Raw genomic sequence first — 25,687 nt, forward strand, 5'->3', positions numbered from 1 at the left:
ACTTCTGCCCAGGGACCCTGACTGCAAACAGGAATCTTCCCTTAAATGGACAGGAGATACAGGTAATAATAATAATAAATTGTATTAAGTACTTTCTATGAACCCAATTTATTATTATTCCTTCTTCATAATGAACCTAGAGGTAGGCACCATTATCACTAATCTACAGATCAGGAAACTGAATGTTGAAGAGGTCAGGTCTAAGGTCACAGGGCTAAGAGTGTGGAGGCCACATTCTACCAGTCTCTTGGCTTTTGAGAATTTGGGTAGTCTCTATATATTCATTCCTGTCTTTTTTGATATTCATCACCAGAGTAGCTACCACTTCTTTCTTGAGTACCTATAATGATTACATACATTATCCCATTTGACTTGTCCAGCAGTCCCATGAAGTAGATATTTTCATACTCATTTTACAAATTAGAGAGCTCAGCTTAGAGTAAGCATATTATCCAAAGTCAATTGGCTGTGAAATGAGGAGCCCAAATTCAGATACCATACATGATTTATTAGTAGCTCCCTGAATACTGTACTATGTGCCAAGTACTTTACAAATAGTGACCCATGTAACAACTCTGGGAGGTAGATAACATTAGCACTCTTATCTTACAGCCAGGGAAACACAGGCAGAAAGTAATTAAGAAACTTGCTCCAGGCCTCACAAGTAAAGAGTGGCAGAGCTGGGTTTTAACTCCAGGCAGTCTGGCTCAAGAAGTTGGGCAGTCAGCCTCTAGTGCTGTGTTGCCTTAAGAAGAGAAGGATGCCAGGTTGAGGTGAGGAGAAGAAGGGATGATCTCAAAGGCAGGGGCAATTTATTCCCGTGTAGGCAGGAGGCTCAGTGAGTTTACAATCTACCAATGCTTGAAGAAAGAACTCTCCACCCACGTAGACAGGAGCTGTTCCCCAGAGCACTGACTTCCCTCCTCCTAAAGGGGTCGGCCACTGTGGAGAATTTTCCAGCATTGAGCAATGGTGTAGGTGTTTCGTTTCCTTTAGGCCCACTGAGATGTATCATCAGGAAATTGCCTCAGACTCTCAAGCTAGATATGCCTCCACCATTCGGCTACAAAATTCCTCAGAAGAGATGGAAGCCAATAGTTTTAGATGACCAGTTGCATTCAAAGGTCCAGGGGAAAAAAGGTATTTAACCAGAAAAGGCAAAAGCAAACATGTATTGAGCAGATACCATGTGCTGAAACAATGTGAAACCTCACAATATCCATTTGAAGTTGTGATTAGCTCCATTCTACAGAGAAATAGACTAAGGCTCAGAGCAGCGAAGTTATGTCTCAAAGTCAAGTGGTAAGAGGGGAAGCTGTGTATGATTCAATGCTCAGATGATTTCAGGTTGCATGCCCAGCCTCTAGCTCCTTGCTGCATCTCATTTGCCTGTGGCTGATCCCGATGGAGTTTTACAATTTTCCCATAATTAATGATAAAATTACTAAGAATGTCTTTAACAAACACAGAGACCTGCCGGCCTGGTGTGTTCTGATCTCAGCTTTGCCTTGGGTAAAACACTCACCTCCTCAGTCCATAGTTTACTCTTGGGCACATAAAAGTCCAAAACATTATCAGTCTGAAAAACACTGCTTCAAGAAAAGAAATAGTTTAAAGGGAATATTTCTAAGAAATTCTGATATCAAAAAGAGATTCACAGATAACAGTTTATGACATTTTAAAACTCCAGTACCAGATATGGTAAGCAAAGGTAGATGAGAAGGGACATACGATAAGGATGTCTTCAGTATGTAATGACAGATAAAGAATTGGTGTACAGAGTAGATAAAGAACTCCTGTAGATCAATGAGGAAAAGATATTAATAGGCCATTAACAGAAAAGTACTTGATGGGTATAAAGAGAATGTTCATTCTTACTAGTTATGGGAAAGGCAAAGGAAAAGAACAATGAGCAGTCATTTTCTGCCCCAAATTGGCAAAATATCAAACAACTGACAATATCCAGCATTGGCAAAGGTACAGGGACATCATTGGCAGGAATACGAATTGGGACAGCTTTTTTGGAGGACATTTTGGCCACAGCTAACAAAATTTTAAATGCACAAATCCTTCCACTAGAAATTCCACTTTTTTTGTATTTCTCCAAAAGAAATCCTCATATTTGTATATAAAGAACTACACCAACAATGATCTTTGTGTCTCAGGTTTTAATAGCTAAACACTAGAAACTACCTAAAGGTCTATCAACACATTGGTTAAACAGTTTTTTATATATGCAGATTCTGGAATTACTGTTATCATGGGGCAGCTTTATATGTATTAATATATTCCAAAGTATCTTGTAGATAAAAATGTCGGGCCGGGCGCGGTGGCTCAAGCCTGTAATCCCAGCACTTTGGGAGGCCGAGACGGGCGGATCACGAGGTCAGGAGATCGAAACCATCCTGGCTAACACAGTGAAACCCCGTCTCTACTAAAAAATACTAAAACTAGCCGGACGAGATGGCGGGTGCCTGTAGTCCCAGCTACTCGGGAGGCTGAGGCAGGAGAATGGCGTGAACCCGGGAGGTGGAGTTTGCAGTGAGCTGAGATCCGGCCACCGCACTCCAGCCTGGGCAGCAGAGCGAGACTCCGCCTCAAAAAAAAAAAAAAAAAAAAAAAAAATTGAACTCTTTTTCATCCTCTACTATTTAAATACTACAGTATCCCATTATACAATCTCTACTATATGATCTGTATATGTGTGTATATATGTCTGTGAATACATCGAAAAGGTAAGACAGGCATACAAAATGCATAATAGTGATTACTTTTGGGATCAGGGGAGGTTTGTGCCTTTCACTTTTGCTCTATATTCCATTGTTCGTGTTTTTACAAAGTAAGTGTATTCCTGTCATTTTTCAAGTATCTAAAGAAAAGCAAGTTGGCAACAGAGACAGAAACACTTGCTTTGTGCTCGGGGTTATCTGCTGTTCACCAAGGATTGAGAAATCCTCTGACCCAGCCCCAGGGCTGGGCTTGCTCTTCTGCTGATAGGAATGGTAAGATGCTCAGCCGGAATCTGCCTTTCTCTCATTCTCTTCTGTTTCTGTAAGTGCTCATACATCTGAACATATGCGCACATATACACATTCCTGTCTAGCGCGCATACTCAGAGTAACTACTGCGTAGGCTAGTTCAACAGCCTGAGAACTTCTGAATCATGAACCAGAGCAATTCTTGTCATCTTGATAAAACATGTACACAATCACACTCCAATACAAAACTACAACAAAAATAACAAATTGTCAGGCCCTATAAGCAGAAGCCTTGATTTAAACCATAGGGTCCAATGGGCACACACTGGATGTGAAGCTCCTTAAATAATGGCTCTGCTAGCCTAAAACATATCAGATGTTCCTTTAGCCTTAGCTCACCCAAGACATAAACTATGTGTTCAGGGGAAAGCAAAGTCAAATGACTCATGACAGAGTTTGTTTTTAGTATGAATTATTTTTTCTGGCTCCTTGCTTTTAAAGACAGATCCTTTTCAGATGGGCTGAAGCAAGGACTGCTGGGAGCTGGGCTCACAAGACTAGCCTTCCTATTCTCCTGCAAGTTAGAAGTAGATGCCCAGGGAAGGAGAGTTTATTTCCCATTATGCTGACTCCCATCATGCACTGCTGCTTCTTTTTCCTTTCAAAACCGTGCAATGGCAGCCTTGTGGTAGGTGGGTGACAAGGTGGAAAGAACACTGGATTTGGAGTCTGTGAGATTGGAGCTCCAATTCCAACCTTGCCAGTTACTAATTGTGTGATGCTGGGAATGTCACACGGACTTTTCTGTTCTGGGTTGCAGTTTCCGCGAAGATGAAATGGGTATAATGATTGTGGTGGGGGCTCAATGATTTAACCTTAGTGCCTGGCACATGGAAGGCACTCAGTAAATAGGACTGGACAGAACCCCTCAGGACAGAGATGGTATCCTATTTACCACTGTATCCCTTGTGCTTGTTGGAGAACAAGGCAGAAAATACCTGAGGAAGAAAGGCAGCAATGAAGGGCTGCAGGAATAATTGTGACAAACAGTAACAAACATTCTTTGTATTTATCATGTGCCAGATACTGTTCTGGCTGCTTTACATGTATCTCATTAATTTTTACAAATAACCCTCTGAGCAGAGGCTTCCTACGTGCAGTATAAGAAAAGGCAACATCAGGAATAGCCAACTTCTCAGACCGCTTTAGAATAACAGACATAAGTGGGGAAGGAGAATAGCAGCAGTGTGTCCAACAAAGGTGGTTAACAGCCAGAACCCTTCCAAGCATATGGCAGATAAGGACAGCTTCTTACGGTACTTCTTAAGGTACTCTGGAGGAGTGAGTGCCCCAGGACAGAGCTGTCATCCAGGGACCATGAAGAAGCTGCGCACCTGGTGCCCACACACATTCAATACCTCTCCCTCCTCGGCAGGTATAACTAAGATGAACACAAAATTCTAGAGCTGATAGAGACTAAATTTAGACATTGCCTGGCATAGTTCTACTTTACAGGTGTGAGGATGGCTAGTTGCTCAACGTCACACAACAAGAGAGTGGTACAGCAAAGACTAGAATCTGGTCCCTATTTTCCAAAGCAGCTTTCCACCTCTGGCGTCTAGACCACATTAACAGCCTCTCTCTTCTATGCACACCTTTGATATTTTAACATTTTTCACTCATTTGTTTACCCCATAGTTCTCATCTAAGCAATGTTCAGGATAAAGAGAAATATTGGCCATCAGCTATGCGCAGTTCCACTTATACAGCCCTCCCTAGAATAAGATGAATGTCTGGCCTTTTCTCCCAATAAGTCACTGAATAATCTACTTGACAAGCACATTTTTGATAAAGATATAGGTCTCCATACGAGTCTGCCTACATGGAAATAATGGGCAGAATGTGGAATAGTGATTTCTCAGGGTGAATTAATAAAAATGCCTTTTGGCTTTATACCTCTGACATAGTTTGGCTCTGTCTTCCCATCCAAATCTCACCTCAAACTGTAATCCCCACATGCTGAGGGAGGAACCTGGTGAGAGGTGATTGGATCATGGGTGCTGTTTCCACCATGCTGTTCTCATGACAGTGAGGGAGTTCTCACGAGAGCTGATGTTTTAATGTGCCAGTTTCCCCTACGCTCTCTCTCCTACCGCCTTGTGAAGAAGGTGCCTGCTTCCCCTTCACCCTCCGCCATGACTGTAAGTTCCCTGAGGCCTCCTCAGCCGTAAACCCTTTTTGTTTTTAAACTACCCAGTCTCAGGTAGTATTTTTATAGCAGTGTGAAAACAGACTAATACAACCTCCATTTCATGAGCTGCCTCTGTAACATGTGGGAAAAAATCACTCACTGATTCATTCATTTATACATTCATGTACTCATTCATTCACATTTTCATCCAGTACACAATTGAGTTCACCTCTGAGTTCATGAATCCTTTGTTCCCAAGGTTTAAAATTCTACACACACTCTCTCCCATCTCAGGCCCTCTACACATACATACTCCTCTCCAAACACACACACATACAGACATACACTCACCTTTATTTACACTTCCAAATCCTGACTGGACTCAACTGTCACTTCCTTTGGAACATTTTCTCTGCCTCCCCAAAGCTGAGGCTTAGCACACTGTGTTATGCTATTTTATGGTATTTCTCTTCTGCAATACTGTTGGAAACTTGAGAGCAGGGACTGTATCTTTCTTGCTTGGAATTTTATCCAAGCAGAGATAGATGGGCCTAGTATGAGTGGTTGGCACATAGATGGCACTCAAGCAGCATTTATTGATAAAATGAACGCAAGAAAGAAAAATGACTGAAGAAAGATTATGATATAAGCTCTGTTCTCAGTCAATTTCCAGTCTAGTGGAGAGGCAGACACAAAAAAAAGTCACCATACTTGTGTGAAGTACGATATCCAAGGTCTGTTCAGTGCTGTGGGGCACTGAGGATGAACTGTGCTGGGATTCCACTTCCGCCTTATGTTCATCTTATCTGACTTTGCAAGATAAAAATATGTGGGGCTATGGGTATATATGGAAGATACTCAGGGTGTAACCTTTCTTAGGCCAATTCTCTTGCATGTGTCCCCCTATCCCCAACACTCCCGGTGGATGACATCTCAGGATTTCGCAATTCCAAATCATTTCTTTGAGTTCAGTGAAACCAGAGTCTGAGACAGAAAACACAAGAGTGCTGGGAACAGAGAAAGGAAATAAACAGGAGCCCCACAGTATTCTCCTTACTCAACACATTCCAGCCTCCCTGCTCTTTTTGCTTTTCTTCACACAAGTTCAATTCATTCCCACTCCAGGGCCTTTGCACTTGCTGTCCTCTCTGTCATTTGGGACTCACCATGAACACCCCTTCCTCAGGAGGGCCTCTCTCCTGCTCACACAGCCAGCCATTCACATCCAGTCTGTCATTCCATTTTTGCTCCCTGATATCACTTTGCTTTCTTTCATAACACTTCTTGCCACCTGAAATCAATGTTACTTGTTGTGATTGCTGTTTCTTAGGATCTTCCCACCTGAATGTAAGTTCTGTGAGGGCAGGTGTTGCTAGACAAAGCTAGAGACACTCAGTGAGGAAAGAACACAGGTATTAGACAGTAAAGGAGACCTGCACACTCCAAAGGGAGGGCAGGCTAATGGGGCTAAGAAAAGTGACACTGACTCCCAAGCAGTTCAAGGAAAAACTAATAATATAAACTCCTATTACACACGACCTATGATAAGCTCATGCGCTCCTTTGTTGAAGTTTCCTTGTTGGAACACAGAAGCATTCCGTGAACGTGGGTAAAATTGGGATAATAACAGTTTCTGTCCTGTGGTGACTGAGTTAATTCATGCAAAGTGGTTAGAACAGTGCTTGGCATATAAAAAACATCAATAAACGTTGCCTATCATCATTGCCACCATCATTATTTACAGAGAGATATAACAGATAGGTAACACTGGTCTATAAGAATTATATGCATTGCTGTGCACTGTATTTGCTTTTTCTTTTTGAAATGAATCTTAGAATTTCTACAGTGTACAAAGTTAAACATGTGCCACCTATTTTGAACTTGATGTAGTACAAAAACAGTTTTATAAGAATTGTCAGTTTTTATATAATCAAAGAATTTTAATGTGTTTGTAATAGATACATTTATGATTGCTTTGATCAAGAATTTAAAAGTTTCAAGACATATAAACATGGAGAAAATGTAAGGGCTCTGAGAAGCTAGAAGAAATAATGATATCAGTGGAGAGAACAAATAGACAAAAAGTCTGAATGACAACTTTATAAGGGTGAATATGGATATAGAATATTGTACAAGGCAAATAGAAGAATTGGAGATGTAAGAAGCAAGATATTCCCACAGGACAGCAAGTCAAAGCAGTCATCACTTCTCTGCAATCACCGCAGGACATGCCTGTTACAAAGGTGAGAACAGCAGACAAACTGTTGCAAATGAGAACAGGAATTAAACACGTTAATAAATATGATATTGGTTTATTAATAACTTTAAAAATCTGCTAGAATACTATATGTTACTCCAAGTTTGGCTAGTTCTTTATTTTTTCAAAAAAACCTCTTTTTATTTACCTCCTTTTTTTGTTTGCAGATTGGAAGCCTGATAAGTAGAACTGGAAACGTACCTCGCCCAGGCTACCATGTACCTTCTTTCTCCTTCAGCCCCAATGACCCACAAATACTTTTTCTATTCATGTCAAAAGGGCAGAGGGATTGTTTTTGAGATTTTAGCAGCCCATGCAATGTTCTCTAAAGCCCCTAGGTGGCACTATTGCAAAACTAAAAGAAGCCTGAACCGTCAAAAAGAAAAAGTACCTTTAGTATGAAACACTTTCAATAACTATGCAAAAGGCAGACATCATTTAATACAGACGCTACAAAACAATTTAGTATCTCTAATAGAATTTTAATTTCCTTTTAAACTCAAAGGCTCACCCCAAGAAGAAGAAAAATATCATTTTTTAGCCAGAAAAAAAATTCTCAGAACTGTTCTTTCTCCTGACATTTACAATGAAGGACTCAGCTGAAGCTCATGATATTACAAGTTTGTGGTATAACTTGTTTTATAATCAAAATTGACTTGATAGTACAAAAGAACTAGCTTTCAGAGTAAAATATAAGACAGTAAATGAGGGCTGGCTGGAAGGAAAATGTAGCTATGTTAGTTTGATATTCAACCAAAAGCTATAATCTTATTAAACATATTTAAACATGGTTTTCATTTAGATTTGGCAGTTTGATTAATGGGGATGTATTAAATAATACCTGGCTGCTAAGAGCATATTTAGGAATCAGTGCCACATAAAACATACAACATGTACAATTCGGTTTCATTATTATTTAAGGTTCTCTGTTCTCTTAGGTGTGGGCACATACATATTAAAAATTAAGTACACACACTCAGTGTATGCTCAGCGCTTTTAAAGGGCTTTCTCTTTAAACAGAAACATGAAATGGAAAATGAACTCAACTCTGGTGGAAGGTAATGGATTCATCCCTTTGGGGACAGCTGTCCTGTTTATCAAAAGGAAGGGGAGAGGTGGGTCAGAAGCAAGAAAAAAAAAATTCCCAAGTGGTCAGCAAAGAGAGAAACCCAACTTCAGAGGGGAGCTGCAATCCGTTTTTACACCCAGGCTTCCTTCTTTGTCACAGCTGAGAGGTCGAATGAATGGTATGTTTAACCATGAGACCATGGGGGAATTGAGATGCTGACTGATTCCCAGAGCATTATAGAAACACTTTGGTAACGGGGGTGTGGGGTTGTGGAGGGAGTGGGAAGAAGCATCTGTAGTTTTTCTGGGCAGAATGCTAGGTACTGACCAAGGGGTGGGAACTGGGTGGGGGGGCGGTGGGCATGGTTCTGACTAGCTGGGGAAATAGAAAATTATGAAGTGAAGGACCAACTACCATAATAGAGTTCTACTCAGTGTTTTGGATGAGAAAGAAATGATACATATGACATGCAGAACATTATCAATAAATTAGCTTTCTCTCCTTTCAAATGACATGAGGTTCCCTAATAATCTTTGGGCTGGAACAAGACATCTCAGAGAAGCCAAAATGTCATATATCACATTACATTTCTAAACAACCCAATGGGACAGGTAATAGTAGTAGTATAATATTTTAACTTTGGAAACTATGTTTAAATCCAGAAAAAATACAGAAAGTATCTCATCACTCAGAAGGAAAAAAAAAAAGGCATTTTTTTTGATAAAAGTATTATTATCTCTATGTCCAGATTACAGAACTGAGGCTCAGAGAGTTTAATCATGTTACCCAAGATCACATATTAGTAAATTTCAGAAGTAGGACTGGAATCCAAGGCTGTCTTATTTGAAAATCCACTTTTAAAATCTTCAACTCTCATTGCTTCTCTGTGACTGACTGAAGACTTGGACAGAAGAAACAAAGAAAACAGGGGGTGATGTGGAGGGCACAGCATGCAATTTTGTTTACCTCTTGTCACCTACTTGCAAAAGACTGGAAGAAGGGAGTCTGATTTCTTCTCAAATACCTCTTCCCATTGCTGCTATTGTCCACAACTGAGCTATCTATTTCCCCCACTGGAAAGAAGTCCCCAAAATGTTAAGCACACCAAAGTCTTCACAGAGATGATGGTTATAAGCAGCAGACCACAGAGAACAAGCTATGTTGCATTAAGAATACAACCAAGAAGGAAGGAAATTCTGATACGTGCTACAGCATGGATAAACCTCGAGAACATTATGCTAAGTGCAATTAGCCGGTCAACAACAGACAAATGCTGTATGATTCCACTTATATGAGGTATCTAGAGAGTAGTTAAATTTACAGAGACAGAAAGTAGAACGGTGGTTGCCAGGCGCTGGGGGAGGGGCAATGCAGAGTTATTGTTTAACGGGTACAGTTTCAGTTTTGCAAGATGAAAAGAGTTCTGGAGATGGATGGTGGTGATGATTGCACAATAATGTGAATGAACTTAATACCACTAAACTGTACACTTAAAAATGGTTAAGATGATCAATTTTATGTTATGTGTGTTACAAACAAACAAACAAAAGAATACAACCAGGACCACCTCCTCCAGTGGTGATTTACAATTATGTACAATGTTCTCTTGCCTGGCACAATATGAAGCATGACCTTCAATATTTTCAAATTTTTGGAAGTAAAGGTACTTTTGTGGTACTTCTCGCCACTTTTCTGGAAAGCAGGATATCTGGAGGTAAAGGTTTTTTTTTTTTTTTTTTCTACATGTAATTTTACATTTGCATGTTTCATAAGGATGCTCGTCCTGGTTTGATCAGCAATGAGCTCTCTGGCCACGCACAAAGCACTTCCCCTTTCTGGGTCTCAACTTCCTCATCTGTAAAAAGAGGGTTTGTGTAGGATAATCTCTAAGGGCCCTTCCAGTTCTAGTTCAGATTCCTATTTTTCGAAATGCTAATAGTGTCTACACTCTTAGGTACACATTGCTTATAACTAACACTCATCAGATCCTTTCTGTGAGCCACTCTTCATTTCAGAAATACCTGCACTTGCTGCACTTTTCCTGGGGGCTAGACAGAGAGATGAAGGACACAGTATGAGGTAGGCAGACAGAAAGAAGACAATTGAAGGGTGTCTTGGAAGGAGCACTAGACTGGGAGTCTGATGCTATGAGGTTTAGTACTGGGCCCCTGCCACTTGCTCACCATGTGACTCAGGAAGGAAGAAAGCATTTACTGGGGCTTTTTATGCACGAGGCACTTTTATACACATTATCATACTATTTCATATACTTTAGTAATTCAGGTCCTATCTTCACAATTATTTTCTTTTCCCAAGTACTATCTATAGTATTGATTAGTCATAAAATATTTTGTAAATTCTGGGAAAAAACTTTTCTTTCTTTTAAAATTGTCTCAATCCAGGGAAAAATGTTCATGAAAACCCAAGTTTAATGCTAGGTACATTTTTTCTAGTATCTATTAAAATGAATATTTAACCATTAGAAAAAGAGTATCTATAAACCAGTATGTAGAATGCCTGAATGTCACTGGTGGTGTGTGTGTACATTTTGGAAGATGCCACTTGATCTTACTTTATCTCCATTTTTGGCTGCTGGTGCCCATGGAATTCAGCAACTCATCCAATTTTGAACCAGCAGAACTCACAGCAATGTACTGGTTCATATTTATCTCACTTTTAGAATGAATATGTTCTAGAAAGTCGCATACATAGAACTTCCATGATTTTTAGATTTCATAGATGGGAACACTTCCAAAATGACTTGGGACACTGACATATGGATAGAAAGTTTTTATTTTGCCAAGAAGAAGCTCAAAGTTTTCTCTGACAAGTAATATATATATATGAAAAAAACTCACAGGACTTTCTACATCAAATGGTTGGGAGAGGGACATCTCAGGATAATATAAGTCATTTAAGAAGAACAGAATTAGCTTAAGGAAGAATCCATGACATTCTGCTTACTCTCCCGTATTTCTGACTAGTAAAAACCCTGTTATGAACCAGCCATGGTCCAGGCTCAGCACTGGCTAACCACAATGTAATGGGCTTTGGAATCAGGCAGATCTGAAAGTCCTGGCTTTGTACTAACTACATGTACAGCGTTGGGAAACCACTTATCTCCTGTGAGCCTCAACTTTTCATTTGTAAACTGAGGATACTGCTCATTTCCATCAAGATTAAATACAATAAATTTGTAAGATGCCTAGCACAGTCCCTGACTCATTGAGTAGGAACTAATTAGGTGGTAATGGCCACTTAATAACTCTTCCCACTCTCATTGCATCTACCAAGAAAGGTTGCCATGAGGATACAATATGGAATGCATGGGCGAGTGTGCTGCAAGTTCCTATGGGTTGCACAGCTGTAACTCCTCCTTTGAGTCTCCAATTAGAAGTTATTCACCCTGGGAAACTCTCCTTGACCCACCAGGTTGGGTAAGAAGCCTCTGCTTCTAGTATCAAGGCACCCGTCCTCTCCATCTTTTCACTTGTCACTGCAATAAAATTGGTGGGCAACTTTTCCCTCTCCCCAGTAGGCCCTCCAGAACTCTGAGAGGATAGGGAATATACTAGTCTTGCTTGTCATTGTTTCTTCACCATCTAGCACATAGTCACTGCCACATACAGAACTCTTTTAATGTATTAAATAGACACATGAATTGATGGAAGGATTAGTAGGAGTTTTCAAACCTGTTTTGTGGTACTGCGCTTAATGCTTGATTGTCTTGGCTATGGGCTTACATCAACATTTCCCAACTTTGGTACTTGAAACTTTAGCAAACTAAGATGCTCCATGAAAAACTAATTCTTCGATCAAGTAAATTTGGGAAACACCATACTCTATATGCCTACCCAACCTGGGAGATTCACAACGCATGTTTACATTTTAAAGTCTTAACAGATGTCTTGCTATGAAGACACCTAGTTACAGCTGGGTACTGTGAAGTGCATCCATAGTCCCACCTACCTGGAAAACTGAGGAGGGAGGATTTCTTGGGCACAGAAGTTAGAGTACAGCCTGGGCAACATAGTAAGACCCCATCTCTTTAAAAAAAGATGCCCAGTTATCTTGAGCATCATAGCAGTTTTCAAACTAACTTTTTTCCAGAAATACTTTTTAATATATCAAAGAAGACTCTGAGAAATCCTAGCCTGTAGAGACCTTGATCTCTGAGAAAATATTTCTCATGGTTTCTACCAATTCTTTGTCCTGGTTCTCCTTTTCGCATTGAAAACTTCATAGCCAAGGATCAGAGCAGGCATGCATACTGGGCATGACAAAAAGGCTATGTAGACAATGGAAACTTTGAGAAAACTGATAGACATGTGAACCAGTCCAGGAACTGACGAAAAGTATTTTGACATTAACTATGGAGGTCCTCACCTGTATCACATGGAGCTTTCAGTTTTTTGTGTGTTTGTTTGTTTTGAGAAAGGGTGTCACTCTGTTGCCCAGGCTGGAGTGCAGTGGCATAACACTGGCTCACTGCAACTTCTGCCTCCCAGGTTCAAGCAGTCCTCCCACCTCAGTCTCCTGAGTAGCTGAGACTATAGGCACACACCACCACACCCAGCTAATTTTTGTATTTTTTGTAGAGACAGATTTTCACCATGTTGCCCAGGCTGGTCTCAAACTCCTAGGCTCAAGGGATTTACTAGCCTCGGCCTCCCAAAGTGCTGGGATTACAGGTGTGACCCACCAAGCCCGGCCAGCTTTCCCAGTTCTGTGAACGTATATGACTTCAATTGCTCTTCCTCCTCCTCTTCCTTCCTCTTCTTCTCCTTCCCCTTCTCCTTCTCTACCACCACTACCATTACCACCAGCTTTCACAGTTCTATGCACGTATATGATTTCAATTGCTCTTCCTTCCTCTTCTCCTTCTCCACCACCACTACCATTACCACCATTAATACGTATGACACACTGCCTGTCCCAGGCACCATTCTAAATGTTCTCCCTGCATTAGCTTACTTAATCATCACAACAACCTTATGAGGGAGGTGCCAGTGCCACCTCCATTTTACAGAGGAGTAACTGAAGTGTAGAGAGGTTAATTAAACCACAGGTTTGTAAGATGGGTAGAATATTTTACAGATTTACACTAAGAAATTTTACTGATAGAAAACCGAGGCTGAGCACATAATTGATGTATTCAGATGAAGCAGTCAGATGAAGCATCCGTCAGATGAAGCAGTCTGTAAGTAGCCATATCCATATTCCGATGCAAGCTCTTTCTGGCACATCCAACTGTCTCTTGGTGTTAATAATATCTTATATTTGTGAATTACTTTATAGTTTACTAAGCACTTCCACATCTTTTATTCAATTTAAATCTTCTGACAATACTTACACAAATATTATCAATCTTTTAGATTGTGAAATTGAATTTCAGAGAGTTCCCACTACTGGTAGTAATAATGATGATAACATTAATGATAACTATCTTCTACTTTTGATGAACTGACTTGCTCAGGGCAACAGAGCTTAGCATGGGCAGATGTGGGGCTCAGACTCAAGTCTTCTGATGTCAAGTCCAGAGTTTGTTCCACCCTTGAAAGATGGGTCTCTCCAATATGACCATAGCACGATTAGCCTAGCTGTGGCAGAGGAGAGAGGTTGACAGCATCAGCTTGGCATTCAGTTGGCGTGGCTTTTAAAGTGGCTCAACATCTGCCATCAATTAGACTTCCTGTTGCCATGGTGATAGTTTATTATTGCTAGGTTGATAAGACGGCCCATGCAAGAAGACTATCTTCCTCTTTTTCCCTCCCACTCTACAGCAAAGGTTCTCCCCCTACCCTTTTTTTCTTGTCTTCTCATCTAACATAGTGGACCTTCTGCCATATGATAATGATATAGTAGTTCCCAAATTGGGAACCCTGTTGGACTCCTGATGATAATCTTTGGAGTTAATGAGAATTTTTTTTTTTCCCATTTGCTTAAAACACAGGCTTTGTCAGACCAACTTTGGTTCAATTCATCTTTGACACTTCTTAGCTCTCCGATCATGAACAAATCCCTGGACCTTGTTTTTTCATTTGGAATAAGTGATAAGAAAGCCTAACTGGCAGGATAATTTTGAGAATTTTATATAATAAATACAAAGATGTCAGCACCGAGTTTAGAATGTAATTATGGGTAAACAAGAAATGACAGCAGTTGTGATATTTAAAATAATAGCAATGATTATTTACAAAGAGGTGAAATGAGACAGAGATTTAGAGTTGGAAATTTGGGTCATTTACTTCCATTCATGTATCAACAATTCTAATTTTTCCTCCAATTGAACCTGTTCTTTTCCTTTATAGCACTTAACCCAAGATATATTTATTTGTTCTTATCTTTTTAACTGTCTCTTTCAGTCAACTGCAGATGTGATCAGTATTAGGACCATAGTTGTTTTGCTTATCATTGTACCTCGGGGGTATTGTTGAATGAATGAACACATATTTACCAAGGAGCTACTCTATGTCAGGCTGCGTGTTCGCCATTGGAGATACAAAAATCACTTGAGCAAGATCCTTACTCTTGAGGCATTTGCATAAGGGGTCTGTGAAAATGACAAAAATAAAGTAAGTGAGGCCTTCATCTTTGAATCCAAAAGGATTTTTTCTTTACAAATCCAATGACATAAATGGAATTAAATCTTCAGTAATCTTCTAGCACAAAGGACGGATGTGGGGGTGGTATGGATATCTCAAGGCTCTAAGTACCAAAAAGAATTCAGACTGGTAGTGTTAAGTCCCCAAAGTAATCAGACTTTCCCTTTGAAACATACAGTTTAAAAAAAGAAAATAAAAGAACAAAAAAGAAAGGGAAGGCTTTTCTGAGGGCCAGCTCATTGACTCCTCCCAGAACAGTCTGATCCCCTCTGCTAGTGAAGCAAGAGGTCAGATCCCCAGACGGAAAATCAATCTCCAAGAGTGGCTGGATAGAATTTCTAATTCACCAGTGCCATGACACGCAGTCTGTTTTCAGCCAAGGAGAATGAGGCCCAGAGGCTTTAGCTTCCCCAATCCACTGTACATTATCAGGCTGAGCTGACACCCCTCCCTGTCTGGAACACACAATGTTTGACAGTAACACAGACAGGCACAGTGATCCCATGGTGAGGGCCCTCCAACCTGCTTTTCTCAAGGTAGGCTAGGCTATTTTGAAGTTACTTCATTATTGAATTACTAAATATCATTATTAAACATTTTAAATATTTTGGGTTATTTCCTTTGGAAAGATCTAGTCCAGTGCTTATGTTCAGCAAACACCCTCCAAGGCTGCCAGGCAGTGGGGAAAGAGGGTATGATGGATAAGCCAGAGACACAGTTCACCTTCTGTTTTATATATTGGCCTCCCAAAGGTTCCACTGCTTTACATTTTTGAAAACCAGAATCAGATTCTTTCAGTTTAAAGATGAGGAAACTGTGGCCCAAAGAGGTAGATCTCTTGTTCCAGATCATACACTGAGTTACTAGTAATAGAACAGACTCTAATGACTGGGGAGTCAGTCTTTGAAAACTTAGACCAAGTGAGAACCGTTAAGGAGCAGTTTAGAGTCAGAGCTAATGTGCACAAGTAAAGTTGTTTCTGGAGACACAGATCAGATTTTACCTGCTAGCGACTTTAAATCTAAGTCCATGCCCAGCAGTGCCACTACTTTAAGTGCCTGGGTTTCTGTGTAACTAGTCACAGGTGGCTGCCTTCTTAGCCAGCTTCAGGGAGATTACAAATTCTCTGTAAAACTTCACCTCCAGTCTGGTACAACACACATGTATCCAGCACCAACTACTGGCTAAGGACGAGTAAGACTTGGACCCTTATATGGGAGCTCACACTTGAGTGAGATCAGCAAATATGGCAACATCTAAGGGCAGTGCAAGAGATGGGCACATGGGGGTAGGGCCGTGTAGAGGTGGGCCTGACCAAGATGAGTTTCCCAAAGGAGCTTTATAGAGATGGGTTTCAGTATTTAGAGTGAACAGACCAGAGTCAGAATCTAGGTTTGTATCTGAGCTTCACCTCTTACCAGCTATGTAACCTTGGGAAAGCGTGTGGCCTCTTGGCGATTCAGGTTCCTTGTGTGCAAAGTACAACTGATATCAGGATCTCATTGGACCGTTGTGAGGACTAAGTGAGCTAATAACCAAAGAGTGCCTAAACAGCAGCTGGCACATACTAAATGAATCCCCTCTATCACTTTTAGGGGCCCCTTGAAGACAGGAGTCCCAGCGCCCCACCATACTATAATATGCTGGAAACTCACTAAAGCCTGTTGTTTCCTAGTCATTGAAACGCTTGCTTCAATTTCCATTTTAGGATTTTCTATAAATTTCTCCTCCAGCCTCTGCAGTGGTTAGTCAATTTACTGAGATGAAGACAACTGCTGTTGTCCAATTATCCAAACCAGTCTGGTTTGTCAAGATCCCTCTTCATCAGAGACGCTGACAGGTGAAACTGAAAGGGCCAACTTGGTAGGAATTTCACTGCCATCAATTCTATCCAACACACAGGCTCCTCTCTAGGCCAAGATGTCAGGGAGGGGGCTGGTGAGGGAGGAGGGAGTAGATTTTGAGCTGGTAGAAAGCAGCTTGCTCCCCATCTCTCAATGACATTGCTTCAGAAGGTGCTTTTCTCCATCCTGAAATTCTCAAATGTGTTATTTTATAACACCCTATACACAAATGAACTGTAGTGAAAGAGGATAGCATTTTAGGGGCATTTAAAGAGTATTCCCTTCTATTTTAGAGACTCTTCAAAACTGTGAGAGATGAGTAATAAACTTTTATTATTACTCACAGGCTGAACTAATTTACAAGCTATTTTTCTTAAGCAGAAAGCAGTATTATCTAAGAAGCACTTACTTTTTTTTTTCTTTTAAGTGAGACTATCAGCTTGCAACATTTTTTAAAAGACAGTTAAAGGATAAGGGAATACTGAGCAAAAAGTACTACCAAGACTGCTGATCAAATTCCTAACTGATCTGTTTGTGGTTAAAAACCCCACCTGTAAACAACTGTGGTCCTGTCTCTCCAACTTTCTCTTTCACTACTCCTGAACTGGGACCCTTCCCAGGAGTTAACATTGATCTCCATTCTGTCTGCATCTGTTCCTTTGCTCTCACCAGCACCTCTATCTAAAAAGTCCTTTTCCTGCTGCTTCTCTGCCTGTCCTAAGTTAATTTTTCCACTCCAGCCCATTTCAAGCCCCATTTCTTACACAAAGCCAGGCTTCTCTTTCCTGCTGGTAGTCACTACCAGAGAGTAGATTATGCAATGGCGCTCTCTGGTTTCAGGTCACTTTGTATATACTTCTCTAACCCAACTGTCTGTTCCTGGAAGATGGGGAACCTGGCCTTGCTCCCCAACCTTTTAAAAAAATGTCTAGGCCACATGAGGTGGGTCACGCCTATAATCCCAGCATTTTGGGAGACCAAGACAGGCAGATCACCTGAGGTCAGGAGTTTGAGACCAGCCTAGCCAATATGGTGAAATCCTGTCTGTACTAAAAATACAAAAATTAGCCAGGTGTGGTGGCAGGCGCCTATAATCCCAGCTACTTGGGAGGCTGAGGTAGGAGAATCACTTGAACCAGGGAGGTGGAGGTTGCAGTGAGCCAAGATCGCACCACTGCATTCCAGCTTAGGTGACAGAGTGAGACTCCGTCTCAAAAAAAAAAAAAAGAAATTCTAAAAAACACTTGGTCCTATACTACATATGGTCCAGTTGTTAGATGTTCCCAAGTGGAAAGAGCATGTGCTTGGGGACAGAAAAACCTGCATTCAAATTCCAGGTTGAATATGAACGTTTGGTGTGACCTTGGGTAAGTTCCTTTACTTTTTTGATTCTGCTTTCTTATCTGTAAAAAATGAACACAATAAACTTTCCACATAAATCTGTTCTGAGAATTAGGTGAATAAGGCTGAATACTGTTTCTGTAAGGTCATTTCTACAAGACCAGGGCAATATGAATTATGTAGGCAGTTTTCTTACTATCTGCTTTGAAACTGACAAAAAGCTTAGAAAACTTTGAGGAAGAGATGTGAGTCCAAAAAACATAGGTTCTAGGACATACAGACTTAAGTTGCTAAGACCACTACTTAATAGCAGTGTGGCTTTGGGCAAATCTCTTGCCCTCTCTGAGCCTCCATTTCCTCATTTGGCATATGAGAATAATCACATACCTATTATAGTGACTTACCTAGAATAGTGAATGGTCCAGGGCTCTGGCTCAAGGAAGAGGTGTTCCTATTCCTTCTTACTAGACACTATCTTGTGCTGTGCTTGGCTATGACTTGGAGTCTAGTCTTGTCTCCTCAGAGAGGGGATAAGCTACCTGAGGCTCTGGCCTCAATGCCAAACTCAGTTGGGTGTATAGGCAGTATTCATCAAAGATGCTTAGGTCAATTTATTGTCTTTTGGGCTTTAGTCAAAGTGAATTTCTCTCCATGATAACCGGACATCCCTTCTCCAGTTGGCTTGGCTCATTCCAACATGGAGAGGACGAGAAGTGAATTCTGTATAAGGACTACTTTTTTTTTTAGTATTTAAAAGCAATGATATCAGAGTCCAGTCAGGGTAGCTGAAGCTACTCTAGGTCTTTGGACAGGAGGAATTAAATATAAGAAATTAGTTTCAGCTGGATGTGGTGGCTCACGCCTAAAATCCCAGCACTTTGGGAGGCCGAGGCGGGCGGATCACGAGGTCAGGAGATCGAGACAATCCTGGCTAACATGGTGAAACCCCGTCTCTACTAAAAAAAAAAAATGCAAAAAATTAGCCAGGCATGGTGGTGGGTGCCTGTAGTCCCAGCTACTCAGGAGGCTGAGGCAGGAGAATGGTGTGAACCTGGCAGGTAGAGCTTGCAGTGAGCCGAGATGGCGCCACTGCACTCCAGCCTGGGCGACAAAGTGAGACTGTGTCTCAAAAAATAAAAAAAATAAAAAAAAAAAAAGGAAATTAGTTTCATTGGTGACGGAAGAAAACTAGAAGCCAAACAGGTTGTTGAAGCCACAGAGGGGTTACCAACAGCAGACAGATGCTACCCCTCTTAGGAATCAAGGACGACAGGAGGCAGTGGTGTGACCAGAGCCAGGAGCAGGGAAAAGAAACCAAAGAAAAGCTGAGTGGCCAGAACAGGGACCTGAGAAAGGCTGGGAGCTGGAATCAGATAGAAGATGCAGCTGCTGCTGTAGTGAATGGGAGAAAAGACCTGACTTCTGCCTGCACATCAGTCATTCTCCCACCGGTATCTACCATTGACCAAGCCTGCCCAGAGGACAGGTGCAAGGGAGCCTAGGAAGTGTAATACACAGCAGAGCAGGGGAAGGAGCACTCTCCGAGAGCAAACAGGCAAAGGACCAGCCCAGCCATCTTTCGGTAATGTATGTAAAGCATTAATACAGCATGTGATTTATAGTCAGCTAATAGTAATGATAGTTATCATCATAAATATTACTATAATTTTGTATACCTCTCATTGAGAGTTTAGTCATACCAGTAACCGTGCCAAATACTTTCTACATATCATCTCATTTAATTTTCACAACAATTGCATGAGGTATGTGATCTTAATAGTCTCATTTTTATACAAATAAGTAAGCAGGCTTATAGAGGGAAAGGGTCTAATTTAGTGCACAGCTACAGGATTGAAATATGGCCCAATTTATTACTTATAATATGAATCATACTGCTAATAGTAAAAGAGAGGGTATTAGATAAGCTGAACATGAAACTCCTCTCAATTACTGGAGACCTATATCCAGGGCTGAGAGCCTAGAACACTCTGTGAGCATTAAGTTTGCCCTTAAAAAAGTAGAGATTAAAAAAAAAAAAATAGAGGAGAGCAGACCATCTTTCAGGGAAAATATTTCATAGGGTAGCAATTGTCCAAATGTAGAAAAAAAATACATCACTTAATGTGGTTTATAAAAATCCACAGCGTTCTCTCTTAAAGGCACCAGGGTATTTTTGCTATGAGGATGCCAAGTTCAGCAGTCTCTGTGGGCTTGCTGTTTACCGACATTTGATATGCTTCAACATCTGTTGCCCTTCTTGATTGATGGGTGCTTCATTTTAGCACTTCTCTGATGCCAGGCTGGTACAAAGCTTTACTACTGAGGTCCTATGAGACACTCCTAGGTCAGTAACACAACTTTGTTTGCAAAGCTGGCCAAGGGAAAGAATATTCATGGAAAAAGGTGAAGGGACATGCTATCTATCTACCAAACTGGGTATTCTTGGTATCCCTGAGTCGTCAAGTGACATCTCCAAAAAGCTATCTAGACCCGAAGTCAGGTTTCAATGTCATGATCTGGGCTCTCAGCAAGGTGGTATATAATGAATTCTGCCTTCTTCTATAAGAGTTCCATGGAATGATTTCTAAGTTCCTTTTTAAAGAAATAAGTATTTTAGAATTTGGTATAGGGAAAAACATGCTCTCTTTTAAAGAACTGGTATACTTCTTTGACTCCACATGACTTCACATATTTCCCAGTTTTGCCTTGTGTGGAGTTCAGTCAAAATAACCCCCAGGGGATTGCTTGAACAGGTGTTTGAGGCTGCTGTGAGCCGTGATTATGTCACTGCACTCCAGCCTGGGCAACAGAGTGAGACCTCATTAAAAACATCATAATAACTGCCTAGTCCAGGTCAGAGACCATAGATAAGCCAGATCTGTCCCATAGATATTTGGTGTGGCACTCACCAATCTAGAGTTAAACAATCTGATTTTCAACATCCTTTGGTAGTACTTTGAGTACAAATACTAGTATTCATACTTTTCTAGTACTTTTCTCCTACCTGATACAGAATCAAATCACTTTGTCCTTTGCTGGTATCGTCCCATGTTTTGTGTTTGTGTGTGTGTGTCTGTGTTTTTTCCTCTTTTTACATTGTTTCTAACTTGTGAGTTTTATTCCAGTAACCTATTTAGCCACTTATTGTACGCTTTCTTAAATCCTTTACGGAAGCAGAGTATGAATGACAAATAAATTGTTCTGTTCGCTAAGCAAAACTGCCAAGATCAGTGCAACAGCTGCATTCCTACTGCATCCTAGGGCTAATGCTCTCTGGTGAGTCACTTGCGCCTGCTCTACCTGCCCCACCTGTCAAAGGGTCACCATAGCTGTAGGCTCTACCCCACCATTCCCTCAAGCAGAAGGAAAGAACTTCTTCCTCAATAGTGAGTGAGAGGTCTGGACATCCTCGAGAAGCATCTACCCTATTTCTAGCATGTGACATGTAAATGTAGCTATAGGTGCCCTCCAAAGCACAGGGCTGTGGGGAATATGCAGAGGGCAGGGCTGGAGCCAGCCCACTTGAGTTTAAACCATCGTTCAGCCACTAACCGTCTAGGTGATCTTAGGTGAGCTTTTCAATAGCTTGGTGCCTCAATTTCTTGCTTAATAGAGTGGCACAATGAGGTAGGTACCACCTACCTCATAGGATTGTGGTGAAGATCAAATGAACACAGGGAATGATAATAGTACTTTTCTGCTGAACAGGCATTGTGTTAAATGTGCTTTCATTCACAGAATCTTTGCAGAAACTCAATGGGATAAGTTAATATGGAACTGAGCTCAGAGCAATTAAGTAGCTTGCGCAGCCAGGTGTGTTCATACAGCTAGCAAGCCGAGGAGATGCCATCACTGTGAGGTTCAGCAAGGTGACTTAGAGGGCTACTTTCTGCTGCTGCATTTGATTTCCTCTTACCCTGCCTGTGATGGACTCAGCTCACTTACTCTTCCTACTCCTTACCCCACATACTTGGCAGGTAGTTGCTAAAATATCATAAGACTGAGGATCCAGCTGTCATTACTAATATTTACTATGTTGAGCTGAAATGGAGAGGTATTTGTCCTGGGTTGAGGCCCAAGCTCTTTCTTCTGCTTTCAGAGGAGGCACTTTGCTGCAAAGATGAAGAGCATAGGCCTGGGGGCTCCCATGGTGCCCTGATCATCAGCCAAAGGCTGCCTCCTCTGGAAGACTTTCCCAGCCCTCTTAAGACAGTGGAAGTCACTCCTCAAATGCCCCACCATTCCATTGCAGAGTAATTGCAACTTAAAGAATAGCCAACATTAATAAGACTATTTTGCTTTATATGCAGTAACATGTTTACTCCTTACAAAATGAGTTACAAGATAATATATCTCTACTGTTATCTTTTACAGGTGAGGCCTCTGAGACACACAGAAACTAAGTAACTTACCCAAGGTAAGTGGCAGAGCCAAGATTTGAGCCCAAGCAAATAGTCTTTGCCATTACCTTAGACTTTTTCATAATTGTATTCATCTGTGTCCAACCTCCCCCAACCAGTAGACGGGGAATTCCTTCGGTACTGACATTGTGTCTAATTCTTCCTTGTCCTGCTACTGTCTAAGGGTGTTCCTGTCACATGTAGGCTTGTACTGATGAGCCTTGGCTTAAAAAATGAAACAGCCATCCTCATCACCTACTTTGATTTGAGGCCCCCACACACGACTTTTCCAGATCTAGTCCACTGTCATCTGTCAGCCAGGCTATCACAGTCCACCCAATCTCCAGCAGCGGAGGAGAGCAGAAAATGCATCCTGGTATCACAGGAAGGACCTGAGTAAAAGGTGCATTAATGGGGGCAAAAATAAGCCAGTGGAGTGATTAATTTGGTTTTCCCTTCAATATTCTGTTTATACAAGTTCATTATATAGCACTTAATTACTAATTTGCCCTACTTAAACCAAGAGTGCTTTTAATTTTTAATGAGATAAGGGAAGACGATGCCTTTACTTAGTAAGGAGCAGCTATGTTATTTCCTTCTTTTGTTTTGCCCAGCCAATTAATAACATTTCTAAGGAAATGCATCCCTCTCATGAATTCTTTCTCCCTATCTTCTTCTCGACCTCCCAGGTTTAAAAAGAGATGCCAACAGACAACAGCCACTTAGAAACAAACTGAATTCATCTCTGACCTGGCTGGCTGGGTTGGGCAAGGCCTTATAACATGGAGTAACATCGTATTCACAAACAGTGCTATCTGATTTGGGGGGAGCTGGGTTGCATCTATTCCCAGGAATCATGAATAGCATATGTATACAGAACATAGTCATAGGTCTCCATATAAGGCAATCCTCCAACAACGCTGCTTTATTTCTTGGTGTTAATGTCAGATAATTTTAAGCACAGTCCTGGGATAGCCTACAAACAGTGAGAGGCATGGACTTTGGAGTCAGATCTGGATTTGAGTGCTGGCTCTGTCACTTGCTAGCTGTTAGACCATAGGCACATTACTTAAACTTTCTGGGCCTGTTTCTTGTCTGTAAAGATGAAGTGAATAATCTAACTTGCAAGAATTAAATGTCATCTAAAGTACCTTAGCACAGTGCCAGGCTCAGGATAGGTACAGACAAATACTTGTTTTCTTCTCTTTAGCAGAATGTAAGGTAGGAAAATCAAAGCAAGGAAAGGGATTCCAGTGTTTTTATCATTACCTACAGAGCAAGGATTCTAGTTCAGTGCTATTCAAAGGGCCGGTCTGTAATGGTGAAAGGAGTTTGCCCCAGGATGTAAGCCAGCACACCGATTCCTTAATTGAGAACATCCTGCTATGAATAAAATGACAGCTGAACTAAACAGTACACTTGGTGACATAATTGATTTACATTCTGATGCAAGTTCCTTGTTTCACAGCAAACCTGAACTAACCATTTAGAGACTGCCCTCTAGCCTGCAGACCACTCTGAATAGTCCAAGCTGGGTGACTCAGTTGAATATCTCCCAGGGCTTCTGAAGATCTCTTCCCACCCTCCTCTGAGCTTAGAGATGTGACCTTACACAGAATACATCAACAGGTTCCCTTGCTGTCTGACTCTGATTCCAGCCAATGGTGAGGCTGGCATGAGATTAAAGAGAGGGAGAATAGAGGGAGAATAGGGTTAACAGTGCAGCCCTATTCTTCCAGGGTCACTGTGCAGTCTCCACACAGCCCTCTGTTCTGGGCTTCCAGTAACTGCACTGTTCGCTCACCTCTACAGGCCCAGCTGTTACAAACCCCAGGGTCACATTCTCCCAGTGATTTCTCTGTCTCTATGACTGCAATTTTGTAAACAGTCCCTCTTTTAAACACTCTCAAATTACTCTGAGGGTGTCCTCTGTTTACCTGTGAGGACACCAACATTTACCAAAGGGATATTTTGATATTCATTTAAATTCTTGTCATCTATTTCTGATACTAGTTTTTAAAATAATGGTAATCACTTACCCCCGTAAGAGTCCATTTCCAGTTGTGGCTGAGCTGAACAGTCCTTGGTTTGGGAATCTCAGGTTAGTACTTGGATTCTGGCTCTCTCACTTTCTAGCCATTGGCTTTGGTAACTCACTTACTCTCTCTAACCCTGTTTCCTCATTTGTAAAATTATTATAATACTATAGAAAATGTCTTTATATACAATTTCTTTTTTTTTTTTTGACATGGAGTCTCACTCTGTCGCCCAGGCTGGAGTGCAGTGGCGCGATCTCTGCTCACTGTAAGCTCCACCTCCTGGGTTCAGGCCATTCTCCTGCCTCAGCCTCCTGAGTAGCTGGGACTACAGGTGCCTGCCACCTCACCCAGCTAATTTTTTTTTTTCCGTATTTTTAGTACAGATGGGGTTTCACCGTGTTAGCCAGGATGGTCTCGATCTCCTGACCTCGTGATCTGCCCCCCTCAACCTCCCAAAGTGCTGGGATTACAGGTGTGAGCTATACAACTTTTAATATGGTATAACTTTTTAAAATGTTCCAATTTCTTTGAAATGCATACAATTAAATACATGCTACTCAAGATTCTGATCCTAGAGCATGCTAGTTTTTTATTATTCACTGCAGAGGATCAAATACCTCTGTTAGGAAACTATAATTATGATTGCTTTTGTTTTCTTCTGCATATTCTTGATCATTTGCCTAAATGCTGCAACTGAAACTCTTTTAAGACACTGTACCAGGCCGGGCGCCGTGGCTCAAGCCTGTAATCCCAGCACTTTGGGAGGCCGAGACGGGTGGATCACGAGGTCAGGAGATAGAGACCATCCTGGCTAACATGGTGAAACCCCGTCTCTACTAAAAATACAAAAAACTAGCCGGGCGAGGTGGCGGGCGCCTGTAGTCCCAGCTACTCGGGAGGCTGAGGCAGGAGAATGGCGTGACCCCGGGAGGCGGAGCTTGCAGTGAGCCGAGATCCAGCCAC

At 41.3% G+C, this 25,687-nt stretch overlaps 1 protein-coding gene across 14 annotated transcripts in view; it reads right to left on the minus strand.

The window, feature by feature from the left end:
* The window catches only part of FGGY (FGGY carbohydrate kinase domain containing), a 457,075-nt gene that overhangs the window by 61,283 nt on the left and 370,105 nt on the right, over positions 1-25,687 (minus strand). The window contains exons 16-17 of one of the 14 annotated variants that reach the window (XR_001886588.1): positions 9,476-9,568; positions 7,802-8,516 (exon numbers count right to left, since the gene is read on the minus strand). The exons of the other annotated variants lie outside the window; for them this stretch is intronic. The gene's annotated coding sequence lies outside the window, so the exon portion shown is untranslated. Of the gene's footprint in view, positions 1-7,801; positions 8,517-9,475; positions 9,569-25,687 lie in introns of those variants that run through there. 14 annotated transcript variants of the gene reach the window in all.

Source organism: Rhinopithecus bieti, unplaced genomic scaffold (assembly GCF_001698545.2).
Source record: "Rhinopithecus bieti isolate Rb0 unplaced genomic scaffold, ASM169854v2 scaffold_6380, whole genome shotgun sequence".
Lineage (NCBI taxonomy): Eukaryota > Metazoa > Chordata > Mammalia > Primates > Cercopithecidae > Rhinopithecus > Rhinopithecus bieti.